At 44.8% G+C, this 24858-nt stretch overlaps 1 protein-coding gene and 1 non-coding gene across 8 annotated transcripts in view; one reads left to right on the forward strand and one right to left on the reverse strand.

Annotated features, from left to right (window-relative positions):
- The window catches only part of FOXP1 (forkhead box P1), a 590013-nt gene that overhangs the window by 439776 nt on the left and 125379 nt on the right, over positions 1-24858 (reverse strand). The window contains exon 1 of one of the 7 annotated variants that reach the window (XM_061197149.1): positions 13230-13299. The exons of the other annotated variants lie outside the window; for them this stretch is intronic. The gene's annotated coding sequence lies outside the window, so the exon portion shown is untranslated. Of the gene's footprint in view, positions 1-13229; positions 13300-24858 lie in introns of those variants that run through there. 7 annotated transcript variants of the gene reach the window in all.
- Positions 11427-11499, forward strand: TRNAS-UGA (transfer RNA serine (anticodon UGA)). The gene has a single exon. It is a non-coding gene; the product is annotated as a tRNA-Ser (tRNA).

Here is a 24858-nt window from a genome sequence, read left to right on the forward strand (position 1 = left end):
ATTTGGCTGAGGAGCTATTCTTTGCACTGTTTCCAAGGATGAACCAAAGTCTGAGCTTTAAGATGAATAAAACACTGGGTTTGAATGATTCCAATGGTCAGAACGCCCTGATCATCTTCTACCTGCACTGGTGTTTTTGATCCTTAGGTATTTAAAAACAAAAAAACAAAGAAACACTGGTGACATGAGGGACTTGCTTCATCCTGAATCCCCTACCCTCTGACAAACACCGAACAAATCAGTGATGGGGGTAGATCTCCATGTAAGAATTCACCCATCAAATAGGGAAAGTCAAGTCATAAACTGTGGATATTCAAGGACCCGGAAGATAATAGAATAAGTCAGCCTAAACTAGTCCAATCACTTTAGACATTGTTTTTACAGCTATAAAGCCAAGTAGTAGGTGCCAGATTTCTGATATATCCCTTTTTCTCGAAATATACAAACACTCCACATGTGTCCATCGGAACAGAGCAACGTCTCATGTTTGTTACCGTCGCGCACGCACACAGTCAATCAGGGAAAGGACTTTATGGGGTCAACCACGAAAGATAACAATGTTCAGACTGCCCGACACATTCGGTGTCTGACATTACACGTCAGAGGGAGGGCAGGCAGGGGAGACTTGGAATAATCTCCGGTTGTGCAGGGAGAAAGGCCTGTAAACTAAAATAAAAAAACACACATTAAGAACGTGCATGCTGTACAAACAGAAAATAAAACAGGTTCACCGGGACAATATTTTCCTCTCTGGTAAGATAAGCTCTCCCCAGCTGGCAGCGCATCCCGGGTCCCTGCTAGCCCACGTCACCCTGACGCCCCTGACTCTGAAAAGCAGCTTCCAAGTCCCCAAATGAGCTTTCTCTTCCCTGCCTGGTGGGCTGGAGGGGTGTGAACGGCTCTGGTCTGCAGGTATGCAAAGGTGTGCCTGCACCTGCCCGTACTGTTTGCCACCCCCGACGGCAGGAGGGAAGCTTAGCCATCATGAGACACAGATCCATGCCAAAGGATAGCCCGAGCCCACGTTACAGCTTCCTGGCAGGCTTAAATTGTCATCGTTTATCTTCACATGCCTCAAGTTTAGTTTCTGAGAATGATTCAAAGACTTAACACCATAACGAACATTTCTACTGCACAGTACTTAAAAAAAACAAAAACAAAAACCCACCAAGTACTTCTTAGGTGAGGCACCAAGAGGAGAGGCGAAGAGATGAAGAACTGGAGTCAGACTGTAAGAAGTTTACAGTCCAGGTGAAGAAGCAGGATGGACACATCTGAAGAGATAAGTAACTCTGAGGAAGTACGGTAAGTGCCCAATGAAAGGTATGGAAAAGAGGGCTGGCTGCAAATGAGATTCTCAAGGCCTCAGGGGACGGTACTTCCCACTCCCCCACCCCCAGGCAGGGTGACAGCCTCAGGAGACCCCTCCCTCCTGCTTCTGCTCCAGTGAGCCCACCTGCAGGCTGCACCTCCCCCTGCACCTTCTCGGACCTGCTTGCTGGGTTCAAGTCCCAATTTCCTCTAAAACAGGAATCTGGAAATGGACTTCCAGGGTCCAGGAAGTGCCTGAGGCCAGACATTTACAAAAGTTTGTGTCTGTGCCCATTAGGATGCCATTTATGCAAAGTAAAGAAATATATACAAAAGCACTAGAGACCCTGTATGGACACTTACGTATATAAAATAATCACCCCAGAAGAAGGATATGGATGAACGTGATGAGAGGGACCTTTGTGTGGATGTATGGGGGTGGGGAGGGAAATCAATCTTGAAATGCATGGTTAGAGGAGACTTCTTTTAGCATGAATGCTGTATTTCTTCATATGACCAGATGTCAACAGTCATTAATTCTGAGTGGTAAAAAGTGGACATTTGTTTCATACACACCCAGAGAGGGATGCAGAGATTTTTCAGTGTCACAAAGGAGCTCATGACCCCAAAACTGTTTGTAACCCTTGACTTACAGGCCCCTGTGCCTCCATCTCTCCCTCCTCTGATCTCCTACAGCCAGGCAGTAATGTACAACCAATTCACAACCCATTACGTTCAGTTCTACAACATTTCTTCAGTTCACCGTGTGGCATGCGGGATCTTAGTTCCCCGACCAGGGATGGAACCTGTGCCCACTGCAGTGGAAGCGCCGAGTCTTAACCACTGGACCAAATATCATCTTTTTTCCTTCGTTTTTCACTGTTTTTCTCTCCCCTCCTCAACCAAAGTATAAGTTTTTTGAAGCTAAGAAACATAACTTCTCTCTGTCCTTCTTCCTTAGCTCACTGCCTTGCACAAAAGTCAATAAAACGGTATTATTCAGTGATATTTAAGACTAAGAAATATCAAACAAAATGTAGCAATGAGACTGGTTTGGCTACCTTTCATTCTGGAAAAAAAAGCTATACTCAAAAGCAGTAAATATTCATTTCCACAGCAAGTGTTATCTCCTGGGTGTATATGCACACACATGCATACACACACAACGATTTTTTAGTTATGTCATTATCTTTCTCTTAAGAGCTTAAAGTAATAGACAAGGCCAAAAAAAAAAAAAAAAAAGGAAAGGAAGGAACCCTTTACATACATTAACATTCCTTTATTCCACTACTTAAAAACCATTTCTGGATTTTAACCTACAGAGTGTGGGTTTATGCCATGCAGAAATTTATAATTATTCCAACAGAGCATTTCCCAAACTGTATTCCTGGCGTGTGGACTTCCCTATGTCAAAATGCATTGTCCCAGGCTTCCCTGGTGGCACAGTGGTTAAGAATCCGCCTGCCAATGCAGGGGACACGGGTTCGAGCCCTGGTCCGGGAAGATCCCACCTGCCGCGGAGCGACTAGGCCCCTGCGCCACAACTACTGAGCCTGCGCTCTAGAGCCCGCGGGCCACAACTACTGAGCCCGCGTGCCACAACTACTGAAGCCAGCGTGCTCTAGAGCCCGTGCTCCACAACAAGAGAAGCCACCACGAGAAGCTGGCACACCACAACAGAGAGCAGCCCCCACTCGACGCAACTAGAGAAAGCCCGCACGCAGCAACAAAGACCCAACACAGCCAAAAATAAATAAATAAAAGTTAAAAAATTTTTTAATTATAAAAAAAAAAATGCATTATCCCCTGAACCCACCCCCAACCCACACCAAAAAGGTTTCATCAGGAAAACTACGTATGTTCAGTGCACATTACTATTTTAAAGTCTGAAAAAGCCCTATAGTCAAAAATAAAATAAAACAGAGATTCAGCCTGGTAAAAGCCAGCGTTTCCCAGTTTATTTTAACCAGAGGATGGTTTCTGCTCGAAACAAATTATTGCATTGAGGAACTCGGCATGGGACATGCTGGCTCGTATGACCGTGTGATCTTCTGGATTTAACACTAGAGTCCCCATTTCAAATATCCCACCTCACTGTCCCCATAAATCTGACTCATTCTCATAAAATCAGAAATCCTCGTTTTAGATTCATAAAATATGGTCCCTATTACCACGCCATGTATTTCCATAAAACCCTTATGAATCGCTTCGCATAACCTCTTAAAATATGAAGAAGAGAAGAGAAAACTTTCAAAAATTAACTTCATCACCCCAAGAGCATTAAACCAACAGCAGTCATAAACCAAGTCTAGACCCTGTCCTCAAAGAGTAATGACAAGGATACATCGAAATCCCTAGAAACCAGATTCTGCTTGTGAGTCTCTATTAGCACTGAGTAGAGATTCATAAGCAGAAACAATGCAAAATATCTGTTATAATAATCTAATTTTATGTAACTGTGATAACCATCTAAAACAGAGGAAACAAAGATTCAAGCCCCACTACCAAATAAAACAATGCCAATGAAGACAAGACCATTTATTCACCTATCAAATTAGGGAATCCTATCACATATAATACCCTGTATTAGCGGTGTTTAGGGAAATGGGCCTTCACTTACAAAGCTGATAGGAAACACACTTGGTATTACCATTCTGAAAAACAGAATGCTGGCAATTAAATTCTGCAGTCTCGCTGATGCAACAATTCCACTTCTAAGAACGTGCGACTAGGAAAACAAGCCATGAACACATCGAGCTTTTAAGAGTACCAAAAGCCAACAACGATTCTCCGCTGGACTCCCCCAGCTCACAAGGCACGGCAGAGGCACTGCGTGAGGCAGGGATGGGGACCAGAGCGGGCTCTCAGCACACAAGCACCCCCAGTCTCTCTCAGTGCTCTCCAAATGGCAGGGCACCCCGCAACTCCACAATGGCCCACCAACCCTCCCTCAACCCAGCGGAAAACTCAAGGCCAGCGTGTGAAGAAGCATGAACTCGAAGTCTGGGATTACCACCTGTTCACAGAAACGTCCCCGGGAGACCTTTGGGAATAAAAAGAAAGAAACCCTGCTACACTGGGAACAGGAGGTCACGCCTCTGGCAGCAGCACGGGAGACCCAAACCAAAGAGGTGATTGGAGGAAAAAGGAGCTGTCCCAGAGGAATAGGATCCCGCTGCAGACAAAAAGGAAAGCTTGATCCCAAGAGGCGAAAAGCGTCAAAGGGAACCCAAGGAAAGCTCCTAGGATCCTCTGAAGGGTGGGGTAGAAAATGAAGATGAATTAAAACAATAACAACGGCTTACTTTCAGAAGAAAAGTGTTTCTGTGTGATTCTAGCACTAGAACCTCTCTCATAGTTCTACGAAAATAATGGGATAAAAACAAGTTAAAAAAAATAGAACAATTTATTACCTCAGGAAAACACACGCATCTCACGTGCGTGTATAATTACGCACAAGAATTAGAGGGGCTATGCTAATGTGGAGACTCTAAGGATGGCGTGTCTGGTTTGGTCAGCACTGGATTCTTGGCTCCTAAAAAATCTGAATGGCACTTCCCTGGCGGTCCAGTGGTTAAGACTCCACGCCTCCACTGCAGGGGTCACGGGTTCCATCCCTGGTCAGGGAACTAATATCCCGCATGCCGCCACGGTACGGCCAAATACAAAATACATAAATAAAATAAAATTATTTTTTTAAAAATCTGAATGAATGAATAAATGTTGCCCCATATTCTCCTTTTTCTGGCAAGCTAGTGTCATGCGAGCTACCCTGATCTGGAAGACCAGTGTTTGGGCATTACTTTTTAAAATGTGAAACAGCAAGACTAGTCCTATTTCCACTTATTTATCCACCTTTAAGAGTCACCTGCTGCTGCACGAGTCCCCTTGCATCTCATTATCTCTGCTGACTCTCCATCCTCCCAGCCGTCAGCAGAGGAAGCCCTGGCTCACAAAAGGAGTGCACGTCACCGTACTTGGGGATTTCAACTTAGCACCACCTTCTGCAGGCTCCCCTCCACTATCACCATTTTTATCTCCAAATACTGAGAATGGCCCTCCCTTAGGCCTTCTGGACCTCCCTTACACACCCCAAGTCCCGATGGTCAAGAGCTCGTCCTCAGGCACAAGGCTTAGTAGGCCCGTTCCGCAAATAGAATTACATAGATTTAGGGAGGTTTCAGTCTAATTAGAAAAAAAAAAAAAGAATGGATGGAAAAAAGCAGTCTCCATAGATACAAGCTTTTCAACATGCTGCTTTTCTGCTCTCCTGTTTTCTTACTCTGAGAATGTCAATGCAGAACCGGAATATTTTTATAAGTAAATTATGTGTTCCACCCATCCTCCCACATCCCTATGGGTGACTCCCAGGTGGAAATTCTGAAGAGTGCAGAGTGGCATGGAAGGTAGCTGGAGTCCAGAGCTGTCCAGCAGCGGACAGTGAATGGAGCCTGAAAGTCAGAGCTACAATGTGCTACCCCAAAGCACCACTGGGAAAGAAGACACCATCTCGCCCTTCTCACAACTCACCTTCCTCTTCAGTGCTTCACTAAACTGCCTATGGCTGTGACTGTCTATGCAGATGGCAGACAAGCAAAGATGGGGCCAGGTCTCGTGCGTGCGCAGATGCATAGCTTGGGCAAGCAGCATGGCTCCCAGAGACAAAGCGATCAAGGTGTGGTTCTTTACGGCTGCCGAGGCGCTGCTTAGGACCATGCGCTTCAGGACGCAAATGATAGCCCTACATTGGTCCCTGGGGCCACAGGGACATAAGGAAAAGCTTCAAGAAAGAGTGGAGATGGGTCCAAAGGACAGTGGATTCCATTTCCCTCAGCTAAGAAAGGGCAAGAACATCTAGAAAGGAAGAAGAATAGACTTTTCACGTCATTCGGCAATTCCATTTCTGGGTATATACCTCAAAGACTGAAAAGCAGGGGCTCAAAGACACATTTGTGCACCCATATTCAAAGCAGCATTATTAATAAGATAAAAGGTAGAAGCAATCCAAGTGTCCATTGACGGATGAATGAATAAACAAAATGTGGTATATACATACATTGGAATAGAATCTAGCCTTAAAAAGGAAGGAAATTGTGACACACAATTTCTAAAACACGGATGAACCTACCTTGAGACATTAGGCTTAGTGAAATAAGCCAGTCACAAAAAGACAAATACAGTATGATTCCACTTATCTGGGGTACCTAGAGTAGTCAGATTCAGAGAGACGGGAAGTCCAATCGGCTGCCAAGAGCTGGAGTGAAGCAGCAATGGGAGCTGTTGTTTAATGGGTACCCAGTTTTAGCTTTTAGAAGACGAAAAAAAGTTCTGGAGATACAATGTGAATATACTTAACATTGCTGAACTTCACAATGATGAAGGAGGTAAATTTCACAGCGTGTGTGTTTTACTACCATTAAAAGTTTTTAAGAAGGAGGAACAAAAACTCTTGCAAAAATAAACAGCCCAAGACCCTGTTCCTCGTATTTTAAAGTGAAATTGGTATGAAATGAAAAGCCAAGAAAATGACCACGTGTAGGTCAGGAATTCTTTCTTGCGAGATGTGCTAGGACTTCAGCAAGTACTGGTTGATGGCTTTCTTAGAGCCATGTTCCCTGTCGCAAACAGTATGAAACCATTCTTGAAGCTGCCCCTTTGTGTATTCTTTTTACATACTCTAAATCAGAGACCTGGTTTTGCAGTGCTTCCGTCAGGGTAATAAATACCTTCAAAAATCAGGGCGCATGCCCTAGACAGACTGAAGATCAGGGGTAACTCTGTCCTCCCCGGGGATGGGTCTGAAGACAGTTTTGGTGGTCACACCGTCGGCGGGCAGGAGGGAATGCCACTGGCACCTAGTGGGTGGAAGCAGGGATGCTGCTGCGCATCCCATGAGGCACAGGCTCCACATCAAAGAACCTTCTGGCCCCGATGTCAAGAGCACCGAGGCTGAAAAACTCTGCTTTCGACTGGCCTGGGAGTTCAGAGACCAGGTTTGTGGTGTGTCTTGTTCTTGCTCTTACACATGCCTTTGGGCAGCCCATAGAGTAAGTGGTTACTGATCTTCCAGGCATGATGCTAAACGCTCTCTACACGTTACTTCATTATGTCATTCATTACTTCACTCTTAGAAGAGTGATAGTACTATGACCCCAGCTTTACTGGGGAAAACACATTGGCAAAGGTTAAGAGTGTGTCCGAAGTCAGGGTCCCTAGAGGATTTTTAAATAAGCTCTGCAGACCTCTGGAGGGGTGTTCTCACTTTTCCTGCCTGAATCCTCACGTTCTCAGACTCAGTGAGAAGCATGTCAACGGACGAATGCTCAACAAGACACACTATGGAGAAGGCTGGCACAGGGAACCGTGAAACCAGCCAACTCCCTTTCCCGCCCGAGTCCCCCAAGCATCTTGGCAGCCTGTCAACCCCACCCAGACTATGGAAGAACTCTGGGATTCAATGGGGAAACTGCAGGGAAAAAAAATTGTTCTCTCTATATTTTATAAAGGTGACTGCCCTTTGTATATGATAAAATTCTTCCATACTGCCCAATATTATTTGCATCAAGAGGGCCTTAGCTAAGTTCCAACTGCCATCTACCCCAGGAATCCTCCAACTCAGAAGTCACTCCTGAACAACCCTGAAGGATTCCCAAACATGAAACATCTCAGGAGGCAGAGCAGGATACAACGCCAGCTACTGCCTCTGCCTATAATGATATTCTTCCTCTTGAGTCATCTGGGGAACTCCTATTCATCCTTCCAAACCCTGCTCAAGCACGGTGTGTGCCACTTCCATGAAGCTCTCCTGTATGCGCCACAGGACTCACAGTCTGTCATTCCTTTTGCACCAGATCCACAGAGTACCACCCTTCTGGTCTACACATACTTTCTCTGTATGAACCACCAGCCACCCAGACTGTAAGCTCCTTGACACAAGGACTGCATACACCTTTGGAACCACTTTGTCTATTACGACAGACCCTCGAAGGGGTGGGAAATGAAGCCTGTCACCTGTATCTGCCATACTCTGCAAATAAAGTCCATCAGCTTAAAATCATACCCAACCACTAGCGCCTTTCAAAGAGGGTTAAAGACCTTCAGAAGCCAAAAAATAATCTATGAAGAGATCAGGTAAAACACTGGGGGAGACACCTATAGGAGAACATTTGCAACTTCATCTGAGTCTTGACACGGTCCAAGTAATTTTGGCAGACTGACAAGAGTTTCTCCAAAAGAGGGATGAGTTTCTTAGTTGCAGAAATTAGTCGCCGAAGTCTCTTGCAATGAGCTGGGCATCTGGGACAGCTGGGGAAACTTACCTGGGTGCCAAGGTCCTCATTATTGTCCGTATCGTGATGTATTCAATTAGCCGTGGCCTCAACAAAGAAGAGCTGCTTCCTCCATTCCGTGACTTTTCTGGTTGTTTTCTAAAAGGATCGGGGCCACTCCCAAAGTCAGCGTTTATCAAAGATCCAGAACCACTGCGGGGAGGGGAATGGTGGGAAGGGATGCTTGCCCCCTCCCCTTGAAAAATGAAGAATGCAGAGTCTCAGGCCCCACCAGCAACCTACTGAATTGGAGTCTCTGGGCATTGGGGTTGAGCATCTGTAGTGTGAACAAGCCCTCCAGCAGATCCTGACCACAGTGAAGTCTGAAAGCCACAGTCTTAAGGGTGCGGTTCTCAAACATTAGTGACCATCAGAACCAAATGGAGGACTTGTTGAAACACAGATTTCCGTGCTGCACGGTCCTTTCAGACTCTGTAGATCTCTGGTCGGGCCCCATGGTGCTGGTCCCTCAGGACTTGGAAGAGTTAAGAAGGGAGCTGAGACCCTGGGGGAGGGAGATTTAATTTCCATTTCATATCCTTTGGTAACGTCTCCTCACCTTCTGTATATTTTTAAATAAGAAATGAAGAATATTTGTGGGTTTATGAGAAAATTCTATAGTACTACAGGGTCTTCTGAGGACTTTAGAAAATACCAAAATAAACTCTCCGATGAAACCCTGTTTCCCTTTTCTCCCTTCTCTCCCATCATTCTACAAGACTCCCAAAGGCAGGAGGCACCCCAAACTTGGGACCCAGAGTTCGGCACTCAGCTTCAGAGGGGCTTCAGCGGCCCCAGGCCGACTGATTTACAACTCAGATACTTGCTTCCTAAGCACTGTCACCTCTGAATTTGCCTCAAAGTGACTTCTCTCTGAAACACCCAGTACAACATCCTCGGTTGGCACTGGTTTCTGTTAACGAACGGAATGGCTCGCGCCAACCACAGCTTACAGCACGTGGACACGGCCTACTTCCCATTTTAAATGCCCAATGATTACTGCTGCACCTGAACACATCTGGGGGAAGCGGGGCCCGCTGATGGCCCTTCTCCAAGGGTGCACTCAGCAAATCCTCCAAGTACAGACAGGTTACCCCGTGTTGCTCCATGTCAGCGTGGAGGCCTCAAACAATCAAGGATTTTTTTCTTTTCTTTCTTTCTTTCTTTTTTTTTTTTTGGAGAAATGATCAAACTCGGGGGTGGGGACAGAACTTCCTGCAAGAAACCGCATCCTGAACAAGCATCGCCACGACTCACTGTAAATAAATACTCCCCCCTTGCAGCACTTCCGTCAACTGTCAGGGCCCTGGCTCCAATCGCCTTTCAAGTCCAAACAGGAAAGGGGAGAGAAGAGCGTGAGATGGCAGATAGGAGGTTTAATTTGCTTCTCGCTGCAGTTTTCATTGGTGGGGCGCTTCCAATTCAGCAGGGCTGCCAGCTGCCTGGAATTGCTCCTGGACCCCACTTTTTCCTGTTAACCTTCATAATTGTATTATTACGGGCCAGCCCGCAACCGGCCTGCCCAAGGCTGAGGAGTGGCGGCTCCTTCCCTGGATTAGATAAGCAGCCAAAATCACAGGCGAGCTGCAGACATAAAGGCAACGGAGGACGTTCGCCAGGGAAGCTCTGTACACGCCCCTGCTGTAGCTTAGCCTGAGGCACGGCAGAGGGGGAGATGGCCTGGGGACTGCAGGGTGGAGGGATCAAGAAGGAAACAAGTCGGTGACCTCAATTTTCTGGAAAATGAATGTGAAGGATATCCCTTTCAAAGTGCACCACGCGGCTGGGGAAGGGGGGACGATGTGGGAAAGGCGATCATTCATTCCATTAACAGCAGTGACTATTTCTTGAGGACAGACCACGTGGCAGGTACTCGGGGGCTTTAATATGCCTCCTCCCCCCCCACCCCCGTCTTCACTGTGGCACCTGTGAGGCAGGTACCATAACGCCACCCCACTTTGCAGACGAAGAAACCAAATTTGGGAGAGCTAAAGAAACATGTGCTGGCTCACAAATAAACGGTAAAAGCAAGACTCAAATGCAGGTCTGTCTGAATCAAGGCTGCCATGGACGGCTGGGAAGGGTGTGCACTGCCCAGCTTAAGAGGGGTCATGCACACCATTGGCAACGTAAGTGACGGCCCCCGGTGTCTTGCTTGGAACCAGAACAGGGCTGACACAGAGGACAACATCTTACCCATGTAATAAACTGCCTCCTGAAGTTTCTGAAAAAGAAAAATGAGCTCCATCCAGAGAGCTTCTCAAGAAGTTCTAAGATTCTAAGTTTTTTTTTTTTTTTTTCTTGTTTTTATTTTTGGCTGTGTCGGGTCTTCGTTGCTACGTGCAGGTTTTCTCTAGTTGTGGTGAGCGGGGCTCCTCTTCGTTGCGGTGCACAGGCTTCTCACGGTGGTGGCTTCTCTTGTTGCGGAGCACGGGCTCTAGGCATGCAGGCTTCAGTAGTTGTGGCTCACGGGCTTAGTTGCTCCGTGGCCTGTGGGATCTGCCCAGACCAGGGCTCGAACCCGTGTCCCCTGCATTGGCAGGTGGATTCTTAACCACTGCGCCACCAGGGAAGTCCTAAGAGTCTAAGTTTGTTTGAACTCCATGATATTCAACACACAAAGTCAGCTCCGCCTTTTATAATGGCCTGTCTTTGTCCCATTCCCTATGGTTCTAATGTCTCATCGGCACCTCATGTTTTCACAGAGTGTTGAAAACACCAGTGCCTGGTACATCAGAGGCACTCAATCAAGCAATATCTATTGAAAAGAACTGGCGGATGGGGAATTCCCTGGTGGTCCAGTGGTTAGGACTCCACGCTCTGACTGCCGAGGTCCTAGGTTCAATCCCTGGTCAGGGAACTAAAATCCCACGAGCCGTGGCGTGTGGCCGAAAAAAAAAAAAAAAAGAACTGGCGGATGGATGGATGGATTCAGGTATTCAATGTGGACAACCCGGTTGCCACGGGGACAGAAGCAGAGGGCAGCTCTTGCCCTTCTCCGAGAAGCCTGGGCCCCATGGGGACATGGGGGCTGCGGGGGCTGGCTTCCCTGAGCTGCTGCCACGCAGGGGCACCCCACGATTGGGGGTTTTGTAGTCACAGGCGCAGGCACAGTGGTGGTAACGGCTCTGGTTGCAGATGGGGTGGGGGGGCGTTAATATAATGTGCTGCTGGCAGTCTGAGGGGAAGCCGGGAGGGTAATGAGCAGGGAAAAGCCTGTACAGGAATGAAGGAGAGGGTGAAAGCTCATAAACTCTTCCAGGGACGTGCCCCTGGAGCTTCTGCCCCAAGGAGGGAGGGCACCAGGCGGCTTCCCCGAGGCGCACAAGGGTGGAGCTGGAGACAGGCGCCCGCTACCACACATAGGAAAAGAAATTAAATTAATAAAAGTAAAAATGAGGCAGCCCATGGAGCAGAAAAGTGTTATTAAAACGCTGTAATGTCTCAGAGGTTTCTATGAGGTCATGTTCTTACAATTCGCTTGTAAGAATTTAAAGACAAAATTATATGCCTCGTAATTCTCCAATGAGTATGTTTTTCTACGGGTCCCATTGTTTACATGGGATGCACAGCTTCCAGAAAGTTTAAATCACTTAAGGGATTTAAAAAAAAAAAAAAACCTGGCACTTTCCAGAAACCTCGCTGCACATGCCTCAGCGGGAATGACTGTGAATCCTGATGATGTCCACGCTCGCGTGTACCGGTCCACACGCTTCGGGACGCACTATATCAGGGCTGCCAACGCAAATGCCCACAGGGGCCAGGAAATTGCTTCAACGAATGAAGCAGACAGGGAATCAAACACCAGGGAGTGCGGGAAAGCACCCCTAACCAGACAGCTCGACAAGCCCCATCTAAACCGGCACCTTGGCCCCAGCCTGGGAGAAAGGCTAGTGTCCCTACATCTTTTTGATTTGTGAAAAGTAACCAGAAATCTGGGTCCTGCATAGGAAATCTCAGCAAACCTAAGTGATAAATTCAAATATTTTAGGTAGAACACCATACAAGTCAATCAAAACCTATCTGTGGCCTGAACACCTCTGTCTACACGTACATCTACACACATCAGTCATGACTGTTGTTTATATTTAGCTACCGTATGACCAGGCCCTCAGCTGCAAATATCACCAAGTGAGTTCACGGTGTTCCTCTAAGAGCTCACAGAGAGGAATGCCCATTTAGCAGATGAACAAACTAAGGCAGGGCGGTACCTGGGCAGTGATTAGCAAGCAGACACCATGAGGTTAGAGTCAGATCCAAATGGGAATCACTGCAGCTGAAAGTAAATTGGTGAGAGGCCTGGTTCCACGGTACGAGAATGCCACTTTGCTCCATCGTCTGTTTTACATTTCATTTGCGGAGAGTTGAAACCATCAAGGCCTGTGTTCCAGTTACCACCTGGGAACTGAGAAGAACTACCAAAGAAAAGTGTGGACAAGGCCTCATGCCAACAGCAAGGTTATTAAGAGGAAGGCCAGCCATGCTCCAAGTGCTTTACCTGTGAAGACGCAGTTTATAACCGATGTAGACAGGCTCCTTCGAAAAGAATCTAGCGTTTTTAACATGTTTCTCTTAAACTTGCATACTCACCAGAATGGGGGGAAGGTGGATATCCATTTCTCTCCCTTTTGTCCTACTCAGGATCACAGAGAAACTTCAGTGCTTTGGAAACAGCCAGAAACAAGCATAGACATGTTCTGAGAGAAGAACCTGAAATGACTCATTCTTCCAGTTTTCTCCAACCGATTTCAGCTTTTCGCAGAGAGGTTTCATTCATACACACCACACATCAGACAGTGCCAGACCTCATGGAACCCGCCATGGGTTCAGGGATCCAAAGAACGCTTTCCTTGCTTAGGAAGGCGAATGCTGCCAGGCTGGCGGGGTCGGGGGGAACCCCAGTGCAGAATCCTTCTAAGACTTCAATCTTAGTGACTGACAGTTACTTCCTGCTCTATCAGGAGGGCCTTCTCCCCTGTCGAGACTTAAGGATTCCCACTGCTTCTCTTCCGCTTACACGCTCCTCTGTGAATGGCTTCCACAAAGAAATGTACAAAATCTTGCTCCAGTAAGTCCGCAAAAACTTAGTGTGGCCACTGAATGCCTCAACAGTCCTGCAAACGAAGGCTCTTGACTTGTAAGGATAAGCAATACATAGGAAGGAAATTCTGGCACCTCTTCCAAAGGGCAGACTGTACCTGTAATAACATCCCTGGACAATAAACGGAAGGGTTATGCGGTGGTGAAGAGCACTGGTATTGAGAGTTCAAGGGTGAGGCTCTGTTGTTCCTGAGCTGTGAACTTGGGCAGATGATTTCATTTCTCCAAGTGGTGATTCCCTCATCTGTCAACCAGTAGGTAATGATGGCACCTGCCAAACTAGGTTTTCCTGTGGATGAAATGGGAGGAATTCAAGGGGAGTCCTTCCTGAGATCCCCGTGACTAGTAGGTGGAAGTAGTTATAGCGCCAGAAACAAAGATCGTTCATGTCAACTGCTTTAATGTCCCGAGTTAACGTCTCTGCTTTGAACACCAAATTACCACTTCCACAATTTCAGAGCCAAATAATTGCCAAGTATTAATCCTTTGGAAACCTGCTTAGCAAACTTCAGCCTGGTAATGCCTGCACATGTCTTTTTAACAGAGGATACTGGCAACTGTACCACTTAATAAGGTGTGTGGCGTGTATAAGTCTGCTCGCGAATGTCAAACCCTAGCTCCAGTGGGATCAAAGAAAAAAATACATGTTATGACCAGACCTGATGCAAAACTGCATTTTAGTTCAGATGCAGCATGCCTGCCAATTCAGGGAAGCTGCATGGAAACAGGAATCAAACAATATTGTATAATCACACTTACCGTCATTTTGCTAATTTCGGTAAGAAAAATAGGGGAGGTTACAGAAATAGCAAACAGCTTCACTTAGATCAAGGATTTTTTTCTATTGCAAAAAATGCAACCCAAACACAGCCTTCCAAAAGTGTTAAAGCAGGGCCCAGAACTCAGGGAAGCAAGCAAGGGGCCTCAAATGCAAAATGTAAGGAGGCACTCACTCTCAGAGTCCTGCAAGTTCAAGGTCAGCACCTCCTTAAATGTTGCACCATAAGTACCTAGTTTATTTGACCTTAATACAGTGTTAAAGGGACATGGGAGTGAAATGCAATTTTCATGCATTTATGCGTGTGGCAGTAACTCCCAAGGAGGAACCGCAATGTAAACTGACAGGTTAACATTGTAACTCATCCCTCTCTTAAAGATCAGAACTACAGGGCTGGGAGCAGCCCAGGCAAGGCCCAATTTCCTTGAATCTTACCAAGTTCAAAGGCAGCTCTTTGCAACTTTGTGAGTACTTCCTTTCATCTACCCCAAACCGCCTTTTTCCCCACCTGTCTCACGCAAATTAGGATTAATTCCATCAACAGCAGAAAATTCCATTCTCAGATATCAATTTTGCCTCAACCCTAAAGGAGGAGGGGGGTGCAACGTCAAATTAAAAGGGGCCACTTAGGGATCATGCACTCTGACCACTCCGAGACAGGACTCCTTTCTCTCTCCAAGGGCTGCTTGTAAATGAATCATTGTCTGATCAGATAAATATTTATGGAGTTTATTTTTAGAAAAACTAAATAATAATAAAGTATAACTCAATACATTCTAACACAAATCTATGGGACATGGGATAAATAAAAGTTTTACAAATCTCAGGGAGGTAACGACAACCTCAAGGCAAGCCCTTTCTTTCGAATTAAGCATTAAAGGAAAAGGGGGCTTGAAAAACATAAGGCCCTAAGGGTTCGAAATTTCCTTTCTGGTTTTCCGTTTCAACCTCACAAAGCCTCATTTACAAATAAACATGTTTCTAAATACATAATACATTAGAATAAGGGGTAGGAGGAGGACAAAGAAAAATCACACCTGCATGCTAGAGTCAAAGTGTATATATTCCTAACTTCAATTATTTAACCGAAACTACTTTGGTTATTAGCAACGCCAAACAAATAGATTCAAAACTGAAAAATTACAGGCATTTCTTTACCTGCCTCCTGGCAATTTTTAGATGTGCTTCACTAATGATCTGAATAGGAACGTTGCACGTGGATAAAGAACCAGGACAGCAAAATGCAATGAACACGGCCCTCCCCATTCAACCTTCTGTGTAACTTCTCCCGCTCGTTGCCAGTGACCGCCACTCTCCAACCCCACACAAATGGTCGTATCAGCTGCCCAAGGCAAATGCGTGCACGATTCTGTACGCACTGCCGAGCAATGAAATAAGCCAGTGTGTTAGGATGTGTGAACACGTGCCTCTCTCTTATTTCTGAAAAGAAGAGTTCGTGGTGTCTAGTGTACAGTGATATTCTTGATTCACCCTCCCCTCTCTTTTCAACAAAGCCTATCACCTTACGTTACTTTGGAACAAAATCAAAAAAGAACGGCATAAGACTACTTCTCTTAAGTTCTGATAAGGAGTGCTTTCACTGTCAATTCCAAATAATCTGTATTTCATTATGAATTTTACATGTCCACATATATAGATTTCTGGCTAGCAGTGTGTTAACTTTTATGGAGGTGTAGTTTACACACATATCTTATGTGTTAGAGATCAAAGGATTTTGACAAACGCATACACCAGTGTAACTGACACCCTTATTGAGGCAGAGCATTTCCATCACACAACAAAATTCTCCCCTGCCATTTTCCATGGTAGGCAACCACCATCCTGATATTTTTCAAATCGTTGGTTTCTCATCACAGGGGAAAAAATTTTTTTTCCTATTTCTTTAATTTTATAGCTACGTGGGATGATGAATGTCCACTAAACTTACTGCGGTAATCATTTCATGATGTATGTAAGTCAAATCGTTATCCTGTACACCTTAAACTTACACAGTGCTGTGTGTCAATTATATCTCAATAAAACTGGAAGGAAAAAAAAAAAGAATGACATAAGAGAAGGTCCTGTCTTAGGTACTAAATTCAATTTCACTTGAAAGAATAATAAGTGATATAACGAGAGGGTCATATTTTTCTTCTTTGAAGAGAGGGAAGAATAAACAATTTTATGGAATATTCTCTCTTTTTTTGAGACCTAATTAGATACTAAGCAAGAAGTAATTTTTCCCTCCTGCCTACATTTTATGTTTGGGGCTCTTCCATTTCATGTCCCTCGACACCTTTTCCAATAATCCATCTACTTGATATTGGAAAGCCTCACATGAATAAAACTTTATGGCACTACAGGCGTTTAGCCTTCCACTGACATTCCTGGCCTGTTCCATTCTGCAATTCAATCAAAATCAAATCTTAAAATCCTCTTGTCAGCCAGCACTGCTTTCATATGCCCGAGCCTTGTGTAAGGATAACTGCATCCAATCTTCCCCCCGAGCAGTGCTTATATTGTTTTATTACAGTTCAATGAGTGGAGTTCAAAATTACATGCAGCTGCCTACTACTGTGGTTGGGCTGTGTGACGCATGGACACGAGTACTGCCCACCAGGCCTGAAATCATTCACTCACTGGCCAGCCAGAAAGACGGGGAGCCCTTCTTTGTATGGAAGGACATCCTGTCTGCTAGATCTAAAGAGGGTGATGTTAACAGATCAGTCCCTTTATAAAAGGATTGTGAAAGCTGGTGAAATGCGACTCAAATGTGTTCAATGTTAAGCATGTGGCTGGAGCACATAAAAGCAAAGATAAACCTCAACATGCACTACTTATTCTCAGAAAGCTTGTGAAGGAAGATAAAGAGATCCCAAATAAAAGGCATCTTAAAGAATTTTTATATGTGTCTTAAACGATGGAGCTTCACTTAAATGGGCTTTTTTTTTTTTTTTCCCAAACCGCCAATAAGCCTTTCATCGAAACAGAAAGACGAAACACAAAGCCAATTAAATACAATTGAACCGGATGAACAATACAGTAATTAAAACACCAGTAGTTTGGAAATGCTCAGGATAAGTGGAAGGCAGAGCCAGGAAGGCATTAGGGGTGCACCGTCTTTCTGCCACTGGGACAAATACATCAAGGAGCCAGTCCTTATGTTAAAAACAAACCAAAAAAAGAGAAAACACACTGGAACCATAAAGGAACACAAAACTGGGTCTCTCACGTGTGTAGGTGTTAAATGACCCAGCGTTGCCAGAGGGAGAGGAAAAAAAAAGTGGTCCAGCTAGAAGAATTGCCAAAACCCCAAATAAAAATGTAAGTGCTAATTCCAGGCTACCTTCAGGTTGGTAATTTCACAGGTAAAACAATAGGTTTCTGGGGTGCAGCTTTCCAAGAAAAAAGAATTATACCGCTCTCATTTATGAAGGCGTGCATCTCCTGTGTAGGTGGTCACACACCTCCCTGTGGCAAAAGTCGGTGCCCATAGGGTAAAGATATGTGTGCAATTGCAAACATGTTACCTGCTAGGTCTCTAAAATTAAACACCCTTGGAGCCTCCACAAGGCGGACTGATACCCATTTCTAATACCTACCACCCTGTACCTTTTCAAATAATGTCATCAAGGGGAACTCTAAAGGGAACGTGAAAAGCTCTCGTATACTGACATGCCTTACACACTACAGAAATTAGTGTCAAGACTAAATACTCAGGAGTTTAAGTACCGACTTAACCCCCAAGCCAAGGGGGCAAATGCAAAGGTATTTATTCTGTGGCAGCTTTGTTTAATGGTAAACAGCTTGGAAAACCAGGTGACTCCCGTGCAATGGTACCTTATTCTTTAATAACACGGGCAGATCCAAAGAACCAGCAACGCAAGAGAGAGAAAATTCACAGTTGGCACGATAGTGGATGAGTTGCTAGACGTAATTTTATTCTCCCTGGGATAAACGATGAGGCTCAGGCTTACCGACCCCAAGCAGCCTCCTGTTACATTTTCATATCGGAGAGGGCTGAACTTCGAGGGGTCAGGCACACATTTTTGAATGTGGACACTGCTTCGGTCAAGACCTGTCATTCTCTGACGGTCACAGAGCAGGAGCGCCTGCCTCCCTCCCATGTCAACTGCAGTGGGATGTTATTGTCTGACAGCTTTTCAATCGCTGAGAAAATCAGCTGGTGTTCCCAGAAGATGGAAATGAATTCCACACACTAGCTTTCTCTCCCTTCCCCTTTCCCTCATGGGTAAGATGAACACATCTCCAAGGGACTTATAAGGGTCCACTCTGCTTTCTGGCATCTCTAGAAGATTCAGAAGACCTGGCAATGTGGCCCAAAGTCCTGGTCACAACTGGATGGAGTAGATCGGCAGTGTTGTCAGGCTCTCCACTCTCCCCGTTGAACCTGCTGACTTCTTTGTAATTACCTGTGTGGCCCCCATTACAATTTGAGTTTGAGACCCCTGGGCCACAGGCTACCTCATGTTACCTCTACTGCCAAAATTCTATGATCCTATCACACTCAGCGATGTTTGGGCCAGTATCAGTGAACGTTCTCATACCGCCTACTTCCTTACTTCCTAAGATGAATCAGGAGAAGAATAAGGATATACACAGCTTCATAAAAAAAAATGCCAAGATTGGCCAGCTAAACACGGACAAGAATAAAGCAGGGCCCCTCCCCCAATCTTATGCCTCCCAAACCCCAGTTTTGTACTGCCTACCGGGCAGGGGAGTTATTGGTTCAAAACATCAATTATCAGATACATTCTTCAAGTTGAATGACACATGCAAATGGGTATTTTGAGAACCGTTACCGTGGTTATCCTAACAGCTAAAGGAGATTCACAGTGTGAGCCGCGAAGCCCCATAGGCTGAATCAAAGGGAGAGTTATAACAGGATGCCAACACAAGGAGAAAAGTATGTCTGGTGCTGATGGACTCATAACGCTCACTTCAATCTAACCCCTCCCATCCCCAACCCCGAGATCCTGTCCAAGGTCGCTGAGATGATCGATATCGCCTTCGGGATCTAGAATCCTATTTTCATTGAAGAAATACCAGGCCCTAAATGCTGATGAAATTTAGAGTTGAGCCCACCAGTTACACCCCTCTTCTGAAAGCCCAGGTAGAAAGGGAGTTCAGGAATATGTACCCAGCTCAAACACCAACATCCTAATAGCTTCTGCCTTCTACAGCCGAAGATACAAAGCCTTCAAGGACACCTCATCTCTTTTCATGCAGAAAAAGAAAGTCCTAAAACTCACTGTGAACCAGGCATCTGTGCTTAAGACAACGAACAGACCAAGCTTGAAAGGGGCCACAACTCTGAAACAGAGCTGGCGTGACTTCAAGTATTTCCACCAAACCACCTCTTCTGCTCTCAAAGCCTTTATAAAGCAAATATTTATATTTTAGCAGGAAAATCCGGAGCTAGACTGTTACTTCTCTTACCCTCCTTTGCAAGATGCCCCTCTCCAGTGCCCCTGGAGTTTAGAACTACATTGGCTCTATTTTGTTACGTAACAGCAGCGGTAGAAGAGGTGAGAAAAAGTGTCTCAAAAGAATCTTAACTGCCCCTCCATCCGGCGGAGAGAACTGTATTCCTACAGGGCGAGCAGAGCCGGGGTCACTGGGGTTAATTTAGAATCTTTGTGCCTCCACATATACGACAAGCATCATCTGTATTTTCACTTGTGAAAATGCTCCTTAATGTCCACAGACGTGGGTACACACTGAAACAGGAGGCAAGGCAGAGAGAGAGAGACAGAGAGAGAGGCAAGGCAGAGAGAGAGAGAGAGAGACAGAGAAAGAGAGAGCCAGAGAGAGAGAGAGAGAGAGAGAGAGAGAGAGATGAGGGTTCAACAGAAAACCGCAGAGACAAAAAGCACCCCAAGAGTTGCTTTAAATTTTTTCCTTTCTTTTCAAACCTCTGTGCAATACAAACCAGTGAACCATGGGGTTCTGAGTGTGGCCTGGTCCAGCAGCATGGACCAGCACCTGGGAGCTTGCTAAAAATGCAGGGTCCCAGGTGCACCCCCCTCCCAGACCTACTGAATCAGAACCTGCATTTTAACAAAATCCATAGCTGATCCCAACACACACCAAGAGATGAGGAACCACACTGCTCTGGAAGAATTTTGATGCAGCCGCTCTTAATGGTGAGATGATAAGGACGGTTCCCCGACTTCAAGAACACAGGTTCAAGTCCACGGACCACCTGGATTCGAATCATCAGAGGGGTTTGCTAAAAAAAATACAGGTTTCTGGGTCCCATTTCAGACCCTTTGAATCAGAACCATCAGCACTCTTGTAGTCCTGGGATCCACTGTGGTTTAAGGACTGCAGCACAACTTCAAATGTGCCCCCCCTTCTGGGCTGGTTTCAATCCACTGCTGAACTCACCAACCTAACGCCACCGTGTAATTTGCCGAAACTTCAAAAACCATGTCATAGCTTTGTATATGCCCCAGACCGAATGGGGCAGGGGCACTGTTCTGGAATTCTTAGGAATGATACACATCTCTTCACAAGTAGTCAATTTCTTAAAGGAAGTGTGTGCAGAAACACACGTGCCTTTAGTGCTACACTCTTCATAGAAAATGACAGGCAGATGAGGAAATGTCTGCAGGAGCACACCTCCCCCCTCCGTCTGAAATACCAAGGCACACAACTGAGAGTACGTCCCTGTGCGGAGACCTCTTCAAACAAAAACAGCCCAGCTGCAGAGTGCACAAGCGCCTCCTCAAATCTAATATTCACTTTGTCTAGGACCAAACCAACTGATTTAACAAGGAGCGATACATAACCTGTTATAGGTGAGCTTTTCGTCATTAAACACCCTTCCCTTTCAATTAAAGACAACGTGAAAACTAGCTCTCAAAGAGGTCCTAAATAAAAACTCACTTAAATGTTTAAGGAAACACTGCTTTTGCCACAATCGGGATAAAACGAATGAAGAAAACTCTTAAATGTTGCAGGCGAGGGGATTTCAAAGAATTAACTGACTGCAAAGTGAAAAAGAAGATGCATTCGCTTCTGAGTCCCTCTCTCACTTTGTGCTCTTAAAGGCCCAAGTTTTCAATCTGGAGGAGAAAGAAGTCCAAATGTTTTTCATTCATAGGAAGAGTCAAAATATTTTTAAGGGTTGCACTTCCAACAGTTTCAGTTTCCCTGATGCAGGTGACCTAAAAAAGAAAAGGGCTATTAGTAATAGTTAAGCGTGGGGATGCGGTGGGAGCCACGTACAAACTTACACTTTCTTTATCTGCCACTGCAGATCTGCAGGGCTGTGCGAGAACGGTTTAATACACACCACCATTTTACTTCTCAGTTCCAAGGGTTCTTTTTCATTCAATCAAGTTATTAAAAACAACTATAATTTGATTACATTAATACAACAATACAGCAAGCTTTCAGGTAAAGTAACCTGGACGAAGGGTTTCCAAAAAGCACAGCCATAAAGCCCTGCCAAGATGAGGGAAAGGAGTGAACGTCCGTGGAAAGAACTACAGTGGCCCTTGCTTTGATTATTAAAGTATTTGGGGGGTGGCGACAGCCCTTCCCCAGCAGAGACGCGGTGGACAGATAACTTCGTGACATCGACAAACTAGTCGGTCTCGCTTTACAGCAAAGCATGGGGGCAGCAGGCACGACAGAGAAAGAGAAAGAGAGGGGGACACGCAAAAGTCTGGCAAAACAGGAAATTTGAGGAAACGATTTCTGAAATGTAAATAAGGTTTTCTGTTACTTTCATTATTGCAGAGGCAAAGAAGCTGCATTCAACGAAAGGTGCCGGTTTTTCTTGTAAAACTCCTAATTTTTCAGGTGTGAGAGCTAGTTCACAATGCACTGAGCTGATATTTTATATATACGAGTGGACAGCATCACAGTAGGGACCGAAATTTATTTTAAGTGTTCCCTTGACCCTCAACCTTCTCTTTTGTCCCCTGGAGACCACAGAAGCAGGCTGTTTAAATCCCACGTCCTCCAGGAACTAGCTTTGGGACTCAGGACTGTGTATCTTCTTTAACACATCAGTTTCTCCTCTGGAAGGTAGGGATTACGGCAATGCCTACTTCACAGAGACACTGTGAGATACCACAATTATATAGCGACTGAAAAATAGTAAGTGCTAAATATTATGCTAGGTATTTTTATTATTAACTACAGGGCAATGCTCTTAAAATAAACCATGGGATATCAAAGAGTCAGGGTGTTTTGGGTTGTTTTTTTTTCTGTAAAAAAATCTGTGTCAACTAGTATTAGAAGCTTTATGCTTAAAGAAAGAGTGTTTACAGGTTATTGCTAAGGAAAGTACCCCATATGAAAAAGACCGCCCGGGCAACTTATCTCAGACATGTGTCATTGCCCCTCAAAGAAAGCAGGACACACAAACACGAATTCTCATACTAGAATATAAAGATGGGTATTTGAGAGTGCTGACAAAATGCTAGGCTATGAAGGCAGAGTTTACTCATTCACACATCTTTACCATGTTCTTAAATGTCTTTGCTAATCCTCACCATGAAACTTAAAAAAATATATATATATATATACACACACACACACACACAAACAATTCACAAATTCATAGAAATCAGAAGTCATAGAAAGTTACGTAAACAAAAATTAAAATACAATTTAAAAACTTAAAAATCCAATAAAATAAAAGCCCCCAAAGCCTGCCTAATGTATTTACACACACTGGATTCGAGCAAATCCACAGCACTGCTGTACATACAATCCTAGGACACCTATGTAAATTACCATTACTCTGCCACATCGCAATTTTATTATCAACTGGTGTGAACACATTCTGCCAGGTACACACATCAAATATCCTCAGTAATCACAAAAGCAATCTGAGTCCTGACGGGGGGACAATCCACATCTCTATTTCTACCTCCATGAAATTCAAGTGACAATTTTATCAAAGTAGAGGGCCAAATAGAGTCCTGAGTGTTAAATAACAAGGCAGCATTAATTCAGAATTACAGGGCATTTGCAGATTCGTATTTAGCGCCTATCCCTTTAAAGCGTACTGCATGATGTCTCACGTTTAGGCAATTGAGAACTCCCAGGCACACAGGTAGTAGGGGAAATGGCTCAACCACTGCGTAAAAATACGCAGTTTGTCCAACATGCACAATCCAGGCAATCAAAAGATACGCCTGTGAAATATGTTTTTATTGATATTTATGGGCAGGTTTATTTGCCACAAGCCATAGCCATTCCTTCTCCCCACTTTATTCTTTTTAGCAACACACGCCCAGCTTCGCATCCCTGGCTGGGGCACACAGGACGGGAACTCTGGGGCTGCAGGCTTCCGCACAGCAGATCCCAACCAGCATTGGCTACCACTCCAGCAGCGCGTGCCAATTTCAGGAAAACGAGAGTTCAGCCCCTTCTTTTCTCCATTTTCGTAATCTCTTAGAAGCACAACTGTTCCAGAAACCAGCTCCCCCGCCAGTCAGATATTTACACTAAACCTTCACTAAAGGGCTTGCTATTACAATGCTATCTCATCGATACGAGATTACTTCACTTCTGAACCACATCAAGCTGTATAATACTCCAGCAATCAAAAACAGTGCCCCTCAAGAAAGATGCAGCCCGGATTATTTTCATGTGTTTTTCGGAGCAGAACGCCAACATTTTTGTTTAATGCAAATCTCAAAAAAGAGTCAGATTTTAACCATGAATGTGGCAGGCAGGCAAACATCCTTCCAGCGTATTTGTGTTCAAATACATAGTACTTATATATACGTTACATGGACACATGCAAACTATAAAGAATCACTGGATCAGATCTGGATCAGAACTGTAAATTTTTTCAATCTCCTAGAGTGCCACACCATTTTCAAAAACGCAAACAAGCATCAGATGGGATGAAATATTTTTTTTAAGTCTGTGGGAAAATATAATATCCCAGTTCATGACTAGCTGAGATATTCTGCCTTTGTAACTCGGATTTGCAAAACAGGTATGTGGGCAAAGTAACAGAATACAGCATTTACCTATCCATTTAGCATATAATATGGAAGATCTATTCTACATCTTTATTCAAACGAAAATACTTTACCCCCAGCATTTATTCCTTTAGCTGGTAGAAACCCCACCCTGTAAGGAACACAAGCGTAAAGCAGCAATCTCTTGCAATGGACCATTTTACTTATTCTGCAATTTCTTACCCAAATTACACAGGTATAATTATTTTGACACTATAATGAAAAGAAAATGGGATTTGGGCACCGCAGGTTTATCTAATAACACTATTTCTTGCCAGACTTCACAGCACTGACAGTCACAAAGAACCTTGTCCATTCCAATAGG

The sequence above is a fragment of the Eubalaena glacialis genome, chromosome 7 (genome assembly GCF_028564815.1).
Source record: "Eubalaena glacialis isolate mEubGla1 chromosome 7, mEubGla1.1.hap2.+ XY, whole genome shotgun sequence".
In the NCBI taxonomy this organism is placed as follows: Eukaryota; Metazoa; Chordata; class Mammalia; order Artiodactyla; family Balaenidae; genus Eubalaena; species Eubalaena glacialis.